The 17,987-nt window shown below is 40.7% G+C and overlaps 1 protein-coding gene across 3 annotated transcripts in view; it reads right to left on the reverse strand.

Annotated features, from left to right (window-relative positions):
- Window positions 1–17,987, reverse strand: part of hccsb (holocytochrome c synthase b) — an 85,248-nt gene that overhangs the window by 20,681 nt on the left and 46,580 nt on the right. The window lies entirely within an intron of this gene.

Genomic DNA, 17,987 nt, shown 5'->3' on the forward strand with positions numbered 1-17,987 from the left:
ACATTGGCTCGATTCTCTCTCCGCAAGTAGTCATAAAGGTTTACAACGTGGAAATAGGCCCTTCTGCCCAACTTGTCCATGCCACCCTTTTTTTTAAACCACTAAGCTAGTCACAATTGCCTGCGTTTGGCCCATATCCCTCTATGTGCACGGTAGCACAGTGGTTAGCACTGCTGCTTCACAGTACTAGGGACCTGGGTTCGATTCCTGGCTTGGGTCACTGTATGTGTGGAGTTTGCAGGTTCTCCCTGTGTCTGCATGGGTTTCCTCCCATAGTCCAAAAGATGTGCTGGTGCGGTGCATTGACCCGAACAGGTGCTGGACTGTGGCAACTAGGGGAATTTCACAGTAACTTCGTTGCAGTGTTAATATAAGCCTTACTTGTGACTAATAAATAAACTTTATACCCATGTAACTGTCTAAATGCTTTTTAAAAGACAAAATTGTCCCCCACCTCTACAACTACTTCTGGCAGCTTGTTCCAGACACTCACCACCCTCCGTGTGAAGAAATGGCCCCTCTGGGCCCTTTTATATCTCTCCCCTCTACCTTAAACCTATGCCCTCTAGCTTTAGACTCCCCTACCTTTGGGAAAAGATGTTGACTATATAGCTGGTCTATGCCCTCATTATTTTATAGATCTCTATAAGATCACCCCTAAGCCTCCGATGCTCCAGAGAAAAAAGTCCCAGTCTATCCAGCCTCTCATTATAACTCAAACCATCAACTCCCAGTCGCGTCCTAGTAAATCTTTTCTGCACTTTTTCTAGTTTAATAATATCCTTTCTATAATAGGGTGACCAGAACTGAGTATTCCAGGTGTGGTCTTACCAATGTCTTGTACAACTTCAACAAGACGTCCCAACCCCTGTATTCAATGTTCTGACCAATGAAACCAAGCATGCCGAAAGCCTTCTTCACCACCCTGGCCACCTGTGACTCCACTTTCAAGGCATTATGAACCTGTATCCCAAGCTCTCTTTGTTCTATAACTGTCAGACCTGCTGAGATTTTCCAACAATTTCTGTTTTGTTTCAGATTCCAGCATCCGCAGTAATTTGATTTTATCTTAAATTTTGTGCTCACGTCCTGAAGTGAGTCTTGAACCTGGAACCTTCCAACTTGTAACAAGGAACAATACCAACTGAACCACAGCTGACATAAATTTTAATATTTCAATTGACTCAGCATCTGCAACCTTTACTGGGATAAAGTTTCAGATTTTCATTACGCTTTGTGCAAAAAAAAGTGTTTCCTGATTTCACTCCTAAATTGCTAAATTTTCATTTTAAAATGTTCCTCAACTAATCATTTTTTCATGTTAAATACTAAGTCACCCTCAACCTTCTAAACTCAAGAAACACCGCTGACCCAGGAACTGGTGAACTTGCCACAGTAAGTGCACAGGTATAAACATGATCAAGAAGGCTAATACAATGTTATTATTTATCTCAAAGCCATGATGTGAAGATGCTGGCATTGGACTGGGGTGGGCACAGTAAGAAGTCTCACAACACCAGGTTAAAATCCAATAGGTTATAAGGGGCGGCACGGTAGCCGGGTTTGATTCCCGGCTTGGATCATTGTCTGTGTGGAGTTTGCATGTTCTCCCCGTGTCTGTGTGGGTTTCCTCCGGGTGCTCTGGTTTCCTCCCACAGTCTGAAAGACGTGCTGGTTAGGTGCATTGACCCCGAACAGACGCTGGGCTGTGGTGACTAGGTGAATTTCAAAGTAACTTCATTGCAGTGTTAATGTAAGCCTTGTGACTAATAAATAAACTTTAAAAAAAGGTTTATTTGGAATCACGAGCTTTTGGAGCGCTGCTCCTTCACTCACCTGAGGAAAGAGCAGCGCCCCGAAAGCTCGTGATTCCAAATAAACCTGTTGGATTTTAACCTGGTGTTGTGAGACTTCTTAGTTATCTCAAAGCAGTTGGGAAATAAAGAGAAGAAACATACTTTCATTGTACAGAGCCTTAGTCAGACCCTATTTGGAGTGCTGCACTCAGTTTTACGAACTTTATGAAATATATTTGGGAGGTGCACAGTGCAGACTCACTTGAACGATACTTGGTCTTAAAAGAGTTTAATTACAAAGACAGATTGTAAAAACCTAGGTTGTGTTCCCTTGAGTTTAGAAGTTTGAGGAGTGAGCAGAAATTTATTTCAATTGAATAATGGAAAGCCAAAACCATTATATCCATCCCTCTGCCAGGGCACTGTCTGAAGCTGAACTTGATTGGATCCTTGGAGTCTGATTTAATCTCGAGATGAATTCCAGACTCCTTATCCTCTTCCCCTCTAAGACTGCCTACTTCCACTTCTGTAACATCCTCATCACTTCCTCAACTGATTTTCTACGGAAACCCTTATCCACGCCTTTGTTGTCACTAGACTTGTCTACTCCAATTCTCTGCTGACAGGACTCTCTCTAAACTTGAGACCATCCAGTAATGCTGATGCCAGAATGCTAACTTGCACTGCATTCTATTCACTCATCACCCCTGTGCTGGTTTGTCTACATCAGTTCCCAATCCAGTAAGACCTCTATGTTAAAACTCTTATTCTTGTTTTCAAATCACTACATGGCCTCACCTCTTCCAATCTCTGTACCACCTCCAGTTCTGCAACTCTCAGAAATATCTTCACTCCTTCAATTTTACCTCTTGCACATTGCCAATTGCCTCTGTGGTCAATGTCTTCAGCTGCCTAGATGCCAAGACCTAGAATTTCCATCTAATCCTCTCCACCTTGTTCTTACCATTTCCTTTCCACCCCACTCCCCTTTAAGACACTCCTTAAAACTGACTTATTTGATCAAGCTTTGCAAAAGAAGCAAATGTGATGAGAAAAATACTTTTCATACGTGTGGGTCGGATCTGGAATGCACTGCCTTCAAGTGTGGTGGGGCAGGTTCAGTTGAGGCATTCAAGAGGGTATTGGGTAATTACTTAGAGTCATAGAGGTTACAGCATGGAAACTGACCCTCTGGCCTAACTTGTCCATGCCGCCCAGTTTTTACCACTAAGCTAGTCGCAATTGCCCACATTTGGCCCATATCGCTTTATACCCATCTTATCCATGTAACTGTCTAAATGCTTTTTAAAAGACAAATTTGTACCTGCCTCTACTACTACCTCTGGCAGCTTGTTCCAGACACTCACCACCCTCTAAGTGAAAAAATTGCCCCTCTGGACCCTTTTGTATCTCTCCCATCTCACCTTAAACCTCTGCCCTCTAGTTTTACACTCCATCTTTGGGAAAAGATGTTGACTATGCCCCTCATTATTTTATAGACCCCTGAGCCTCCCACGCTCCAGGGACAAAAGTCCCAGTCTATCCAGCCTCTCTTTATAACTGAAACCATCAAGTCCCAGTAGCATCCTAGTAAATCTTTTCTACATTCTTTCTGGTTTAATAATACCCTTTTAAATGCATACAATCCCTGCAGTGCAGAAGGAGGCCATTCAGCCCATCAAGCCTGCACCGACAACAATTACACCCAGACCCTATCCCCATAACCCCATGTATTAACCCTGCTAATCCTCCTGACACTAAGGGGCAATTTAGCATCACCAATCAACCTAACTCGCACATCTTTAGAAACAATGTACAGGGTTACAGGGGAAAGGCAGGGATCATGGAATAGAATCCCTACAGTGCAGAAGGAGGCCATTTGGTCCATCGAGTCTGCACCAACTTTCTGACAGAGCATCATATCCAGGCCCTAACTCCGTAACCCCACATATTTACCCTGCTAACCACCCCCCCCCCCTCCCCCCCTCAACCTACACATCTTGGTCAGGAGGCAGTGCTGTTCCAATGTGTCTTCTGTCCCTGTTCTTCTTAGCGATGGAAGTCGCAGGTATGGGAAGTGCTGTTGAAAAAGCATTGGTGAATTGCTGCTCTGCATCTTATAGATGGTATACACTGCTGTCATCATGCATTGGAGAAGGAGGGAGTAAATGTTTAGAAGATGATGGATGTTACATTCTGTAAAGTTACCAACCTAACACAAGGATTAGTAAAGCAATAATATGGCTTCCTTATTTGAAGATTAAGACTATATACAGATAATGTTCACTGGGAGTCTGTGGTGCACATATCTGACTGTCGCTTGCAGACTAAGTCAAGGGACTAATACATCACATCTTATCAAGATATGTAAAGATTGACAGCAATTTAAGATGCAGTACCTTAAAGGTGGATGCACATCCGAGCACAATATCCCCCTTTTACTCCTAAAGGTTTATCCTTATAGAATCAAACTATTTACATGGGAACAAAAGGAAATAACATTGTATCTGAGTGCACTCTAACACAGAGCCGTAAACTTACAAGTCTCTGAAATGTATCGGTGGTTTGATTATCTGTCCAGACTTAGTCACAGTGATGGTTGCTGGAGACTGCTGTACATATTCAGAATGCTGGTTCAGGTTGCTTTGTTCTTGGTGAATCTTAGACTGCGTTCTACTTGCAATAGCATTGCTCAGTGTTTCTGTTTGTGATATTGTTCTGATTTGGCATCTGTTTCATCTCACTGTCCTTGGCAAGATCTTGACACTGGGCATACACTGAGAATTTCTGCTGGATTCCATGTGCCATCATTGGGTGTTGTACTCAAACTTCCTGGGTGATGTTCAGGTTGGGTATTTTATTATCCACGTCAGTCATGGACAACTCTCATCTTCCCTTGGTTTTCGATAAAGTGCCCCTATGAGTATCAACAAGTGATGATTGGGGAGGTTTATCTGCACTTGTCTGCTGAATAGTAATTCCACGTTAGTTCTGCAGTATGAAGTTTACAAGTTAGAATGGGTGTATTTATGCATTTCAAGTTGTACTATGTAGCCTGCTGGCTGATGATTTGCAATGCAGAGTTAGGTCTTCTCCCAGCACAAGCACAGGATTTCCAATGGTGCTCTTTGTGGTCTCTGATCCTCCTAATTTTCTTGACAATAGAATGGATGGTGATCAAGGACAAGACCCTGCATGCAGGTATGCTTGTGATGACTGGACCTGTGGTATCCATCATGCAAAATACTTGAGGTGACATTTAAGTGTAATGGATCCCAGGGATGCAATCTCCAAGGCATTGTATGCATGAATTTGGCATTGGTTGGTTGAATCATCACTGGCCATGTCCAAGAATGGTTGCATCTCAGTGTGAAAAGTGGAAGTAGGTTGACACCTATACCAGTTTTGCATCTAGTTTCACATGTAGATTATGCTGGCCCTTCATCTGTGGGCATAGAATCTGATGTGGAGATGCCGGCGTTGGACTGGGGTAAACAGAGTAAGAAGTTTAACAACACCAGGTTAAAGTCCAACAGGTTTATTTGGTAGCAAAAGCCACAAGCTTTCGGAGCCTTAAGCTTCTTCTTCAGGTGAGTGGGAATTCTGTTCACAAACAGGGCATATAAAGACACAAACTCAATTTACAGAATAATGGTTGGAATGCGAATACTTACAGCCAATCAAGTCTTAAAGGTACAAACAATGTGAGTGGAGAGAGCATTAAGACAGGTTAAAGAGTTGTGTATTGTCTCCAGACAGGACAGCCAGTGAGCCTCTGTAATCCCCACAGCTTGCCTGGACTTGCAGATAGTGTGACATGAACCCAATATCCCGGTTGAGGTCGGCCTCATGTGTGCGGAACTGGGCTATCAGTTTCTGCTCAGCGACTGCACCGTCGTGTGTCGTGAAGGCCGCCTTGGAGAACGCTTACCCGAATATCAGAGGCCGAATGCCCGTGACCGCTGAAGTGCTCCCCAACAGGAAGAGAACAGTCTTGCCTGGTGATTGTCGAGACGCTGCGACAACGGATGAATGAACACCACTCGACAATCACCAGGCAAGACTGTTCTCTTCCTGTTGGGGAGCACTTCAGCAGTCACGGGCATTCGGCCTCTGATATTCGGGTAAGCGTTCTCCAAGGCGGCCTTCACGACACACGGCAGCGCAGAGTCACTGAGCAGAAACTGATAGCTAAGTTCCGCACACATGAGGACGGCCTCAACCGGGATATTGGGTTCATGTCACTCTATGTTCTTGCTGTATTTTTTCAATGTTCTATTAGGTAAGCCTATACATAAGCCTAGGTAGGGACATGACCGGCGCAACTTGTGGGCCGAAGGGCCTGTTTGTGCTGTATTTTTTCTATGTTTTTCTATGTTCTACCTGTAATCCCCACAGCTTGCCTGGACTTGCAGAGTCTCACTGGCTGTCCTGTCTGGGGACAATACACAACTCTTTAACCTGTCTTAATGCTCTCTCCACTCACATTGTTTGTACCTTTAAGACTTGATTAGCTGTAAGTATTCACATTCCAACCATTATTCTGTAAATTGAGTTTGTGTCTTTATATGCCCTGTTTGTGAACAGAATTCCCACTCACCTGAAGAAGGAGCTTAAGGCTCCGAAAGCTTGTGGCTTTTGCTACCAAATAAACCTGTTGGACTTTAACCTCGTGTTGTTAAACTTCTTACTGGGCATAGAATCTGGACAGCGGCTTCTATTGGTAACACTGTGCCAAATCACTATTGTTCACTGTGCCTGTCAATGGTGTGGTCATGTTCATCATCTGTGTAGCTTTGACAGGCATTTTGTGGATCATGTCTTTATGTTGTTTGGTATGTGCTCTTGGTTAATTGGAATGCTGCACCAGTCTGACCTCTGGTTGTGATGTTGAACTACTTATTTTGGCCTTTGCTATCTGCATTGACACTACCAATGCCCTCTGGTGCCTCATGTCTGGCACAGTGTGTGATGATACTATGCCTTTAAGAAATATGTTTGAGCCATGTTCTCCTGCAGGATCTGTTGTAGATATTTTATGCATTTGGAACTTTAGTGTATACCATCATGCTGTATTGTTGTTGGAGCAGCTTAATTGTTTCTATTGGCTAGAATGTTGGTTTTAATCTGAACTAATGCTGTTCTGCTGTTTTCCCATAGGATTTTGCAGAGTGGGGCTTCATTGGGATGATTGGCAGGTACGGTCGTGTGACGGAAAGCTGGGCTTTTCAGGGAATATTCAAGCTTAGATGTTGTTTGTGGAGTTAAAAGAGAGCAGTCTCTCTCTCTCTCTCTTTTCCCATCTCGGAAGAAGGCGGCTGGAATCTGCCAGGAGATAAGCTTCTTTCTTGAAGATTCTATTGGATGAGAGTGTCTCTTTCTCTGAGAATTGCCGCTTTCAAAGCTTGAAAGAAACAAGAGTGTTTTTCCCCTCTCTGGAATCTGAAGACTGGAAGCCGCCAGAAATTAAGTTTACCTCTCTGAAGTTTGATTGTTTTGAGATTAGATCCTTCTCTGCTGGCTTGGCTTTCTGTCCATAGGTGTTACAAAGCTGACAAATCCAGCATCACATGAACATACTTGTTTTTGTGCTAATTCTGACAAAGGGTGTATGTCTGTGAAATATTGCTTTACATTGGAACAACAGAGATAACTAGCTGTTAAGAGCTATACTTGAATAAACTTGGTTTATTCAGAAACTACTCATAGGTTAATGTAATATCCAATGGACAGCACAGTGGCAGCGGTTCGCACTGCTGCCTCACAGCACCAAGGACTCGGGTTCAATTCCGACCTTGGGTCACTGTCTGTGTGGAGTTTGCATGTTCTCCCCCGTGTCTGCGTGGGTTTCCTCCGGGTGTTCTGGTTTTCTCCCACATTCTGAAAGACGTGCTGGTAGGTGCATTGACCCAAACAGATGCTGGACTGTGGCAACTAGGGGAATTTCACAGTAACTTCAGTGCAGTGTTAATGTAAGCCTCACTTGTGACTCATAAATAAACTTTAACTTTAATGGAGATGCTGTATGCAGTTTTGTAAATCAGATGGTTCCAGCGTCGATTCTTGTCTGTGAAGAGTCTGAGCAACAAATGTAAGTCACTGAGCAGCAAATACACTCCATGAGGCACATCTACCACCCCAACCTCCCACAGTGTGAATGCATGGATATCAGTTAAGAACAGGGTGTCAGGTAAGAAAAGAATGAGACAACAACCCCCCTCCAGGTTCACATATAGAAGAAAGCCGAAAAAGGAATGCCAGAAATAAGGATGGGAAAAATTAATTATGGAAAACCAAAGTACTCTTCAGCAAAGTCAATGACCAGAACACATGCTTTATTGTCATTTAGAATATGATCTTTCATAAATGTGTTGTTTCTAAGCAAAAGCCTCTTCACATGTGCAATACATTTAATTAGAAACAAAAATTGCAAACAAGATTATCTAGCATAGCATCAAAAGCTTTCAACACAAACCTGGATATAGTCTTGAGCAAATGCCAAATACCAAATAACCCTGTTGGACTTTAACCTGGTGTTGTTAAAACTCTTACTGTATTTACCCCAGTCCAACGCCGGCATCTCCACATTATAGTTTTGAGCAGCATAAATAATGCAAAATCTGACCTAAATTGGGATTTGTATGGCATTCATAGGACTTCAATTTGTGGTACTTATTAACGGCATTGTGCAAACATCTAGTTTCAATGTAAAACCCTTAATGATATACATACAAAAGCCAATCTGCCCATCGTGCCTGTGCAGGCCCTTTAAAGAACCATCCAATCAGTCCCATTCTCCTACTTTTTTTTTGCCTGTTCTCTTAAGTATTTATTAAATTCCCTTTTGGAAGTTACTCCAAAATTTTTTTCACCATGTCAGACAGCACATTCCAGATGATAACTTGCTGTCTATTCTTTTTTTCCTCACATGTTGTCTTTGGCTCTCTTGCCAATTAACTTAAATCCGTGTCCTCTGGTGACTGATCCCACTGGAAACACTTTCTCTTTATTTACTCAACCCTTAGAACAGTTTAATCAATTGTTTTGGTTCTAAAGTAGCAATCAACTTGATTCCATTGTATTGCGTTAACATTATGAAACTAACCGTAAAGGATTAGTTAAGTACGTAACTAATCCATGAACATACACTGCAGGCAGTTGTTGCCTTGCTGCATTAACATCTCTCAGAACCTTTTCATCATTTTGCTACACTGTAAAAGCTATTGACAATCTTGCTGGAAATCTCAGAGTGCAACCTTAACTTCACTTCAAAACATTAAAAATATAAAAATGATTAAGGGAAATTTTAGATTATTCAGCATTTGAAACAATTCACAAAGAAACAATTTTCAGTTTCATGGACAAAACATTTATAGGTGATACAGACGAAAAACAAAAGATTACAATTAACATACATACCTACACATATATACCTACAAGAGTCCCTTCCAAAAACAATTCAAGTAAAATTGAGTCAATTAAGGCCAAATAAACATAGATATTAAAATATTGCTTCAAATTAAAAACATTTAAATATATATATATATATATATATATGAAACATCCATTACACTGGGTTTTCTAATGGACTGTGGAGAACGTATGCTGGGAGTTTGAGATTGTTGGGAGCATTGGAACAATTCTTTTAATAAGCCATAAATGTAACTACTATGCAACTTTTTTCAGAAAAAGATTACCTGTGTGATACAATGCTGGTTCTTACCGGGATACAGTCTAATCATACTTCACAACAGTGGCAATTCTCCATAAGTCTAATAAGACAGTGAATCTCAACTAGCTATTTGACCACAAGAAACAGCCAAGTCTGATGCCTGCCATCCCCAAATATCCATATATGGAGACTTCGGAGCAAAGGGAAACAAGAGTTGGAACCCTTACAAATGTTCTCCTTCCTTCACTGAAGTGGGTGAGGGGCAATCCAATTCTAACAGCCCAATTGCTGAAATAGGCTGGGATTAATGAACTCACACAACAGGAATCAAATCTGGCCAAATGAATTATTGCTACACTGCTCTTTCTCGTACTCCACAAAGCATCAACACTTTCAGGTGAGCCCTTAGATCTCCTTGCATCAGTACTACATTTCAATTTGAAATCAATGGAAAAGTAAAATGCATGAATTGTAGATTGGCTATGCTCAAGATTACACTCTCCCCTTAACTGCCCATAACTAAGAATAACATAAATCAATAGACAAATAAATATTAACTAGAAAACATTGCATAAAACCAAAACATGATCAGAATATTAGTTCCCCTCACCCCCTCTCAGCTTTATCTTTTTGATTATTACAAATTAATTATATAGGCATCCATAAACACCCCTCCCCTTCATCCACAGACATGCTTAAATAAATAATTACAAATAATACATTTGTTGTGGCACGCAAGATTTCCTGGTTAATGGGACTGATGATTATGGGAACATATATGCACAATATAGGAAAGTCTTATGCTGTTTTATTTGATTAAAATGTATTTCTTTTGGCTATAAGTAGACTTGTATTTTGGTATAAACTAAGATGGTCATCTACACTAAGTATCTTACTCATGCCTTTAAGAATATGATGAAAATAATTTAAGTCTAAAATGTGTCTAATAACAGCAAAATAGTTAGGGCATGCTTTCTCAAAAATACAAAGTTAGCTGACTTAAACACATGAAAATGGCAGGTACTTGCATTTGTGAATATAATAGTCAATCAGTAGCTTTAAATGATGTCCGTCTGCAATGCTCTCAACTAGTAACGGTGCTGTGTTAATATTTTGCAATACTCAAATTTTAACTGCATTATACATTGGGATTGTGACACAATTAAGATTTTATACAAATTCTGACCCTTTCTATTTTAGCATACTAGGAGGAGTGTATTGGTTTAGAGAACTAGCAATGTAAAATGTATGTAAATGAAACTAAATATTAAGGCATCTTATCCTTCCCATTGACTTATATGGTGGAAAATGCACTTATAATCATCAAATACACAAACACATAAGCAAATACGTTGCATGCATCGTAAAAAATAATGTCAGTTATAAGTTATTAAGAAATCACCAACTCATTAATAATGAGTTTGGTATTGGTGTGCAGTTGCTGAGACAAACTCAGTAGGTTTGAACAGCAGGCTAGATTAATTGGTTTAAAATTTACTTTAGTTTAGAGTGGAGAATTCGGAGTCAAATACAACATTAGCCTGTTTTATGTACCACCATAAAATACAAATAAATAATTCCATTAACATAATTTACATGATTAAATGGTGGTTTGACTCAGACATTAAAGAAGCATACCATGACTCTCAAGGAGTTTAGCTACTCACTAAGCTCTGCTGATCAAATTTTTCACCTAGAAGTCTGATCACACATAATGTGCAAGACATACAATTTGAACTCAGGATTTTCACATGGTACATATTTACTGGCTTCAAATGAATAGCTACAAGTTAAAGCACTACCCGACTCCAATATACCTCAGAGTGACCCCAGATAGGACACTGACCTTCCGGGAACATCTAAAAACAACTGCAGCCAAGGTCAAGTCCAGAAACTACTTCATTTTCAAACTAGTTGCCTCAACGTTGGGTGCTGCTACCACTGCCCTCCAAACCTCACACTCATACTCAGTAGCAGAACGTTGCGCCCATTTGGCCAGATATGTACGCGCACACACAGTTGACACCCAGTTGAATACTACCATGCGTACCATTACTGGAAATACCACGCTCAACGCCACTCCTTTCGCTGACCTGCAACAATCCACAAAATGATAGAAAAACTTCGCAATGACCCCCATCTATGACTCCCATCAAGGCCAATCTGCAAGAACTCTCCCACACAGGACTTCAAGGCAAATTCGACTTGGACAAATGAATGGGAATCATTGGACACGACAAACAAGTACTTGGCCTAAAACCCAACTCAACAGCTGCCTGGTTTCAACCTTCCAAGGAAAGGACGTCCACCCTCAACAGGTACAGAGCTGACCACAGCCCCTTTTTGACCAACCTCGACAGAATGGAGAGCTCCCTATCTGCTTCTGAGAGAGAGCAAGCTATGCACCACACCACAGAAGAGTGTCCAATCCACTGGCTCAGTGGTGGCGTATCCGCACTCAACACAGCAGGATCCAGAAGAAACTGCATGGCTTAGGGCCTTCACAATCACTAAATAAATAAATAACCAGATCAGGTACCTGATTTTAACCAACCTTTTCCACAGAATTTCTATTCAAACAATTCAACTTGAATAGGTACATACTATTGGGTGTTACCCAAAACATTCAGTGACACAACTGCTAATTTTGACATCTAATAATCTATTATTGTAGAGACAGTTCAATTAACTAATTTTCCAAGGCTAAATGACCCAATAAAACAACAAACAACAAAAAGGCTTCCGCGTTTCAGGTGAACCTGACAATAAAGAAGCGTTACATCAGAGGAAATCTCTGTATCAATTCTGCACTGTGAACATGGAAGTAACATTGTGTTGGAGGGCTTTGAGATCATGATTAAGGAGTGCTAAGACCGATAAAAATCCATACCTTGGATGTTATTATTCTAATCAAAAAAGGCAAACCATTGTTGTTTCATCTATCTCACGTGAATTAAGATCTTAATGGTTGTTATTTATTCCTACAAGATATAGAATTGGCAAGTCTAATCAAATCTACATTATATTTCCTACACTAATACATTTTCAGAGTAAAATATTACTCAAAACCAAAAGTCAAAGCTATGACAAGTAGGTGTTTGCAACCCCCTCACCACTAATTATTGTACAAGCTCAAATTATAAAATCACATTTAGCACTGATTATTCGCTACAAGTCTTGTGAATATAATCTGCAGAATTATATTTTTAGGTTCGACTGAAGAAAAGATGTCCTATTGTCTACATGCCCATTAAGTTATTGTTATATTCCTAAGAAAAACTAAGAGGCAACCTCGTTTGTGCAAGAAGTTCCACACAGCAGGATCACATTATATGACTTCTCATAACAAAATATTTATGCATCTTAAAAACTCATAATAAATGAAATTTAGATAGCAAAATACAAAAAAAAATTAATAGGAGTCTTCTTATGCATGCAAATGGACAGATTGATCCTCCAAACCTGCTGGAACATGGCTGCTTCCTTCATAGGATAAAGTCCTGCGGAACAGCTATGTTAAAGGCACTATATAAATGCAAGTTATTCTTGCTAGTTTCCAGTGAAGAAGAACTTGTTGGTCGTGGTTGGCATGGATATCCTTGAAGCTGTTGTTTATAAGTATTCCAAATATAATTTCCTTCGTGGCAAAAAAAAACTCTTGATACAGGCATACAGTTGGCTTGCGGTGTTCAAAGCATTACAATGTGTTCCAAAATAAATAGTGCAAACCTAAAACAGTGCTTAATGGAGAGTTGGATGTAACCAGCATGCAGTTTGAGGGCTTCCACTTACTATGTGTAAGTATGAGAAAGCAAGTGATTGTAATTCAGTGCGTATTCAATTTGTACACTCTACCTTTGCAAAGTCATAAATAAGTTCCAAAATTCAACGGTCACCTGTATTTGCATAAACAGTCCTCTAAAGTGATGCATACAGTACATTGTTGGTTTGTGCGACTCAAGTTCCACCTTTGCGAACAAAACACCGACAATAAAAGCTCTTATTAAAAAAATCTTTTAAAAATTTCACTTGAAGCAGAGCCAAACTCTACCGTTGTTTTCCATTTTCCCGAATGGCTGCCTGTTGCTTCTTGCAGGCAGTCAAAACCTTGTAGCATCCCCTTCCAATCTTATACATCCACATTATATTCATAACATCTAAGCAAATACTGGCAGCGATCCAAGCAAATTGTGCTCGTAGTCCAAGCTTGTGAAAGGCCTCCGTTCCAAATGTGGAAATCATTTTGCTATAGTATGGAGGCATGACGGCAATTCTCACCAGGAAGAATACCATCATCATCAGAAACCCATTAATAATATTTGGCATGGAAGTTTTTGGATAACCTAATGCTTCAAAAAACCACCTGAAAAGCAAAGGGCAATGATGAGAAACACTTCCAATGCAACACCATGGTGAAAATACCATTTACCTATTTGCATCCTAATCTGTGGCGATTTAAATATGAGCTGACAGGCAGATTATCTGACAACTCTGATGACCAAGAGGGATTCAACAAAATACAAGGCTCATTTTTTCAAGTTCAACTTTCCTCTCCGCAGCCATGTCAGGACTTGTTTCGGAAAGTGTAATCCTCACGTAAAGAAGGTATAAAAAGATGGACACCTCACAAAAGTTGACTTGGTTGCCTGTTGGAAACGCAAACGGTGTTGTACTTGAGCGTCAGGCAGAAACGTATCTTTCTCCAATTCAGCTTTCCAACTTCTACATACGAAAAGGTAGAATTTGGCAACAGTTTGGGAGAGAGTTCCTGAGACCAACGCAATTGGTGTGGAAAGCATAACTGCTGGTAATACATGCAGCACTTTTTTTCTCTCAAAGTATCAGCAGAACTCTAATGTCAAACTAGACTAGCTGGCATGAACATGAATCATAAATTCTTACACAGTCTCTCTGATATTGCTGAGGGTGGAACTGAATGAGTTATTAACAGTGATTAGTGCCAAACTTTTGAGGCTCTCCCCTCCTGTCAGGTTTTGCAGTCTTTATCATCATCATGGATTTAATTAGAGACCCACAGAGTTGACTGCTTGCAAATTAGAAAGACTGGGTGCTTTACAGATTTGAGCTCAGCAAGCAACATCACAGTTGACCTTTCTTGATCATTTTATCAATGTTAAAAAATGCACGATTTGACATCCAATTATATCTATAATTACTTGCAGTTGTTTGGTTGCTGCTCATTTTTCAGGTAGAACTTTTAAAAACCCTACAGAAAATGACCTTGATATTTAAAATCATTCAATTTTGATAACATCCATTAAGGATTGAAGAGGAGACAAACAAGCAATTCTATAATCCAAACTTTTGCATCAAAAAGATTATAGATGAGGAAGGTCACTTTCCCCATTTTAATCCATCTTTCCATAAAGACCCTATAGTTGCCCCATGTTGCAGCATCCATTTACTTTTCTTATAATCTGCAGGTCATACCTAGAGCAACATCCAAATATCAGCTTTGTCTACTAGTGTCAATTATGGCTCATTTGTTAGCACATCACAAGGATGTTAGTCTCATGCCAGAATTCAAATGCAAAAAGCAATGCCAAATACTCCAGTGCAGAACTGATGGAATGCTGAACTGTTGGAGATACCACCTTTTGGTTGAGACGTTAAACAGAGCCCTCAACTGCTCCCTCAGGTGGATGTAAAACAATCCCATGCATTATTTTGAAGAGCAAGGGAGTCAGTGTCCTGACTGATATTTATTCTAATCAATCAATCAAATACACTGTGGTTCGCACTGCTGCCTCAGCGCCAGGGACCCAGGTTCAATTCTGGCCTTGGGTGACTGTGTGGAGTTTGCATGTTCTCCCCATGTCCGTGTGGGTTGCCTCCCACAGTCCAAAATGCCCAGGTTAGGTGGATTGACCATGCTAAATTGCCCCTTAGTGTCCAAAGCTGTGTAGGTTAGGGGGATTAGTGGGATAAATGCATAGGGTTACGGGGAGATGGTGGGAGGGGGGCCTGGGTAAGATGCTCTGTCGGAGAGTCGGTGTAGACTCGATGGTCCAAATGGGTCTCCTTCTGCACTGTAGGGATTCTAAGATTATCACAGAAACAGATTATCTAGTCATCATCACATTTGTGGAAGCTTACTGTATGCAAATTGGCTACTATATTTCTTGCATTGCAAAAGTGGTCATAGTTCAAAAAGTACTTCATTGGCTGCAGAGGACTTTGGGATGTCCTGTAGTCATGAAAGGTGCTAAATAAAGGCAAGTCTTTCTTTCCTTCTTTACTCAAGACCAGTGGGAGTATGAGGAATATTCATGAACGTTGCTCTTTGTGCTGGTAATGCAGAATAACTTTATATCTTGACCATGTAATTGAGAGGATCACACATTGACTAATTTAGTATGCCAAACTGAAGAGCTGGCTCGTGTGGTTCAGGTGTACAGTTTCCTATTCACTATGGAATCTTCAAGTCTTACATAATTGACAGAGATAGATCCTGGTTTGTCATTATCCAACCCTGTTTTTCTTCTCACTGCCTGGCATCCCATTTGGATGAAGAACAACAAACTCTTGATACAAGTAACCAAAATGTTTTCCCTGAACAAAATTCTAATAATTGATTTCATCAGAAAGTTATCACTTTCACCTTCATTGCCTACCTACCCTCCAGCAAGCATTCAGCATTGTCTGCTGTACTCCATGTGGGCAATGGTGCTTCCACAATGGTGTTAGGCATGGAATTCCAGGATAATTGACCCAGTAATAATGAACTGATATGTGCTCAAATGGGGATGTTGTTCTCAGTACGTCCACTCGTCTTCTCCTTCTCAACAGTAGAAAAGTCACAAAACAGGGCGAATTGCATCCTGGAGACAATGCATACTGCAGCTACAGGATCCTAGTGAGATAAGCAGTGGATATCGAGTGCAGTAGCAAGCTGTTTTCACTTAGAGAGTAACAAATTCCTAGAGTGTTGTTGTAGCTAAAACATTCAGACAAGTAGTGAGTATTCCATCACATTCCTGACTTTAACCTCACAGATGTTGAAGAGGCTTTAAAGGGTCAGGAGGCGAACCATTCACCACAAATTAACCAACCACTCTGTCCTGACCTCGTAGCCATGGCAATGATATGGGTAGTCCAATTATGCTTTTGGTCAAAACAGATCTTGGGATGTTGATTGTGGGGGATTCAGCAACAGTGGTGCCTATGAAAGTCATCCCTTGACATGTAGTCTTGTCAGCCCAAGACTAGATGTCATCCAGACCCCAGCATAAGACGTTTCACTGAGAATGTTATATACAGAGGTGAACACTGTGAAATCATCAGTGAACAGACCCAATCCTGACCAATGTTCCCTGCAAGCAAGGTGACACAGCAACCTGAAAGATAACACACAGGCTGCTCACAAGTTGTCCATGTTAAGATGCACAAAGGAAAATTTAAATGTACCATGCTTTCAAAGGAACATGCCAAGAGCTAGAAAAAAAAAATTTTGAAGGGGAATTTGCTTCTGAACAAATAACAGATAGAAGGCTATTGATCACAGAGCTGAATATAGTTGGTTCAAAGACACCATCGTGAGGAACTTGTTCTGTAATGTTCACAACCTCAATGAAGGTGTCTGATCATTCTCTCGTTATTTATTACAGATACAAACAGTTTGTATCATTCATACATATTAAAATTTGTAATACTGTGATCACTGTCCACTCTACTCTCTATGTGCGGAACTTGGCTATCAGTTTCTGCTCAGCGACCTGTTGGACTTTAACCTGGTGTTGTGAGACTTCTTACTGTGTTCACTCTACTCTCTGCCAGTCCTTCCTCTGACTCAACCGCCAAAAGGCAGAAGAATGCAAACCGTAAAGTTGGAAGTGGGCTAGTCATCATTTAGAACAATGGCATCATTTGGAACAATGCAAAGGCAGGACATGACAAAGCCAACACAGAAGTATTTAGTGGGTCGGTCGGTGTTTGATAGCTGAACATAATGCACATAAGGGGCATCACTGTTGGATTGCACCTTGGCCTGGTGCTTACACGATCAATCAATTACAGCACACAAGATGCAAGATCTTCGTAACAACTGGCGGAAAGCAGAGAGATGGAAAAATAGAGGATGCAGGAGAAAAACAAAGGGGAAAAAAATTACACGGGACGACCAGCATTACCTGAATAATGCATCAGGTCCCAGCGCATCAAAATGTGCCGTGTTAGCATAAGTAGTGATATTTCACACTAAGTTTTTCATTTTAACTTTTGCCCAAAGGCAAATTGGACAGCTTTGAAACAATGTCAGCCCAGACTTTTGCTGGAGTAAGGCATCCCACAGGATGCCCATTAGTTTTTTTTTTTTAAACTCTCAGACTTTAGCTCAAATTGCTGGAAGTGTGAGCTGATAATGGCATGTCAAGAGCAATGGGAAATCTGAACCTTGATGAAAGACAGGACCAACAGTGTGACTTAACCAATGAGATTTAAGGATCAAGGGTGAAATGAGAGGAAACAAAGAGGAAATAGGGTGAATTTGTCAAATCAGT

The sequence above is a fragment of the Mustelus asterias genome, chromosome 8 (assembly GCF_964213995.1).
Source record: "Mustelus asterias chromosome 8, sMusAst1.hap1.1, whole genome shotgun sequence".
Taxonomy (NCBI): domain Eukaryota; kingdom Metazoa; phylum Chordata; class Chondrichthyes; order Carcharhiniformes; family Triakidae; genus Mustelus; species Mustelus asterias.